This window comes from Crocuta crocuta, unplaced genomic scaffold (assembly GCF_008692635.1).
Source record: "Crocuta crocuta isolate KB4526 unplaced genomic scaffold, BGI_CrCroc_1.0 scaffold290, whole genome shotgun sequence".
Taxonomy (NCBI): Eukaryota; Metazoa; Chordata; class Mammalia; order Carnivora; family Hyaenidae; genus Crocuta; species Crocuta crocuta.
The window spans coordinates 4,135,626-4,139,290 of NW_027527429.1; the positions used below are offsets into that span (position 1 = coordinate 4,135,626).

The 3,665-nt window shown below is 51.7% G+C and overlaps 1 protein-coding gene across 1 annotated transcript in view; it reads left to right on the forward strand.

The window, feature by feature from the left end:
• DRC11 (dynein regulatory complex subunit 11) overlaps positions 1–3,665 on the forward strand; it is a 148,046-nt gene that overhangs the window by 85,150 nt on the left and 59,231 nt on the right. The gene's annotated exons all lie outside the window — the stretch shown is intronic.

Below are 3,665 nucleotides of genomic sequence, written 5' to 3' on the forward strand. Positions count from 1 at the left end.
CCCCTCCCAGGTAGGGAAGAATTTGGTGCTCTGTCATGAGGCTGAAAACCTACAGCTCATAGCATAGCCCAGATCTTCTGTCCGTCTCTACTGCAAAATTCCTTTGAGTCGCTTAAAAGGTGTAAAATCAGCAAAAGAGCCAGATATGAATACCACGAGAACATTATCGCTAAACCTCCATTCTGGTTTTGAACCCCTAGGACTTCAGCTGAGCATTCTCTTCCTGAGAATGAAAGGGATTGTCCTGTACTGTTCAAATTAAGAAAAGCAATACCGCATGCACATTAAAGTGTTTTAATCCTCTTAGACCAAGACAGATCCTCCAAAAACCCACGCGTAATTCTCTTGCCCACCGTTCAGCATAATTAGCACCACGATAATCTGACGAGACCTGCACCTCTATGAATTCGTCTTTCAAGCATTTCTATTACAATTTGCTAGAACAATTATCCAATTCCTTTGGCTCCCCTCCGTCCTCAGGATGAATCCCNCATAAAAATGTCCACGTACCACCCGAAATTCCCTCCCTTGACCCCAGTGGCAGGGGTCGCACACTGCATGGGATGCTGAACGAAGGCGGAAGCTCAGGGGAAAGGTGACCTCCGCAGACTTTGGCATCCGCTTTAATAGGGGAGGAAGGAGGTGAAAGCAGTAACCTCGTTGTGTTATTAGGTGCCCAAGACACGCAAGGCTTTGTGTTTTCGGTGCCCATCTCGTTCGCCCTTCCCAACAACCAGGGGAAGCAAACAAAGCCATCGCCTTGTGAGAAGGAGCCTCTGCTGCCTCGCAAGTTTGAGAAGTCATCAAGTCCTTTACAAACTGCAGTGCAGAGCCATCACTATCAGAAACACTCACGCGCTCATGCATTCATTCAACAAACACTGCCCCCAGGGCCCCAGATGCATGCTCCCGCAGGCACATGCCGCCTACATGCTTACAGCACCCGGGATGGGTGCTGTGGATGGGATGGGGCAGTGGCCCAGGGGGCAGGGCTTCTGCAAGTTAGGCTGGCAGCGACCACATCCAAAGCTAGCTAGGGACCTGGGAGGCGCAGGCATCAGGCTGCAGGGTCACCGGCCAGCTATGGGTGCCACCAGAACTCAGGGTGTGTCTGCAGCAACAGCTGCTGCTTGGGGGGACATTTCTTTTGGTCTTTCCCCCCCACCCACCCCCGCCGGCCATACTCCACGCGTCTATCCCCAGCCTCCAAGAGCGTTGTTCACAGCTTCCAACTCCTACGATCATTTGCCAGTCATGTTCTGCTCAAGCCCTCCGTCTTGGAGACCTGTCGTCTGCCATCCTGGGGCTTCTTTCACTTTTGCTGATCATCACTCCCTCATTTTGGTGGAGCCCCCCAACCCCCCAGGATATCCAGAGAAGGAGCTGCCGCAGGGCAGCTCTAGAGGCCAATACATCTAAATATGGTCTTCCGCTTACACTCAACAGGACCATTTCCCTCGGCATCTGGGAGGCCCTGCTCCCTTCTCCTCTGAAATTAATGATCAGGAGAAAATAAGGGGAAGGAAAGGAAGGTGAGAGACGGCAAACGTCTCATCTGCCATAACAGGAGGTCAGGGGCTCAAGTCTGAAACTAATAAGCTGAGAAGCAGCAGCATGGGCACATTACAGACATAGAACAACAGAGAAACGGCTAGACGTTCTTACACCTGCCTCCCCTGGGCTCTGCGCNTAAAATCAGCAAAAGAGCCAGATATGAATACCACGAGAACATTATCGCTAAACCTCCATTCTGGTTTTGAACCCCTAGGACTTCAGCTGAGCATTCTCTTCCTGAGAATGAAAGGGATTGTCCTGTACTGTTCAAATTAAGAAAAGCAATACCGCATGCACATTAAAGTGTTTTAATCCTCTTAGACCAAGACAGATCCTCCAAAAACCCACGCGTAATTCTCTTGCCCACCGTTCAGCATAATTAGCACCACGATAATCTGACGAGACCTGCACCTCTATGAATTCGTCTTTCAAGCATTTCTATTACAATTTGCTAGAACAATTATCCAATTCCTTTGGCTCCCCTCCGTCCTCAGGATGAATCCCAACACAGAATGACCGGTCATGATGACCCTGGTCACTGGTGCCCTTTGGCAATTCCTGAAAAATGCAATAAGCTTGTGAAGTAGAATATTTCCACACATCAGCCATGCATGTGGTTCCTTCCTAATTCTGGTCTTGTCCAGACAGCACTGGTACTTTTATTTATTTACCACCTTTTTTTCATTGACTTATGGTTTTTACCCAACAATAAATTGAGCCTCATCCTGACCAGCAACCCGAGTGCCATTTCAGGTTTGAGATGCTGGTTACAAGACATAAAAATGTCCACGTACCACCCGAAATTCCCTCCCTTGACCCCAGTGGCAGGGGTCGCACACTGCATGGGATGCTGAACGAAGGCGGAAGCTCAGGGGAAAGGTGACCTCCGCAGACTTTGGCATCCGCTTTAATAGGGGAGGAAGGAGGTGAAAGCAGTAACCTCGTTGTGTTATTAGGTGCCCAAGACACGCAAGGCTTTGTGTTTTCGGTGCCCATCTCGTTCGCCCTTCCCAACAACCAGGGGAAGCAAACAAAGCCATCGCCTTGTGAGAAGGAGCCTCTGCTGCCTCGCAAGTTTGAGAAGTCATCAAGTCCTTTACAAACTGCAGTGCAGAGCCATCACTATCAGAAACACTCACGCGCTCATGCATTCATTCAACAAACACTGCCCCCAGGGCCCCAGATGCATGCTCCCGCAGGCACATGCCGCCTACATGCTTACAGCACCCGGGATGGGTGCTGTGGATGGGATGGGGCAGTGGCCCAGGGGGCAGGGCTTCTGCAAGTTAGGCTGGCAGCGACCACATCCAAAGCTAGCTAGGGACCTGGGAGGCGCAGGCATCAGGCTGCAGGGTCACCGGCCAGCTATGGGTGCCACCAGAACTCAGGGTGTGTCTGCAGCAACAGCTGCTGCTTGGGGGGACATTTCTTTTGGTCTTTCCCCCCCCCCCACCCCCGCCGGCCATACTCCACGCGTCTATCCCCAGCCTCCAAGAGCGTTGTTCACAGCTTCCAACTCCTACGATCATTTGCCAGTCATGTTCTGCTCAAGCCCTCCGTCTTGGAGACCTGTCGTCTNCCCCCCACCCACCCCCGCCGGCCATACTCCACGCGTCTATCCCCAGCCTCCAAGAGCGTTGTTCACAGCTTCCAACTCCTACGATCATTTGCCAGTCATGTTCTGCTCAAGCCCTCCGTCTTGGAGACCTGTCGTCTGCCATCCTGGGGCTTCTTTCACTTTTGCTGATCATCACTCCCTCATTTTGGTGGAGCCCCCCGCCCCCCCAGGATATCCAGAGAAGGAGCTGCCACAGGGCAGCTCTAGAGGCCAATACATCTAAATATGGTCTTCCGCTTACACTCAACAGGACCATTTCCCTCGGCATCTGGGAGGCCCTGCTCCCTTCTCCTCTGAAATTAATGATCAGGAGAAAATAAGGGGAAGGAAAGGAAGGTGAGAGACGGCAAACGTCTCATCTGCCATAACAGGAGGTCAGGGGCTCAAGTCTGAAACTAATAAGCTGAGAAGCAGCAGCATGGGCACATTACAGACATAGAACAACAGAGAAACGGCTAGACGTTCTTACACCTGCCTCCCCTGGGCTCTGCGC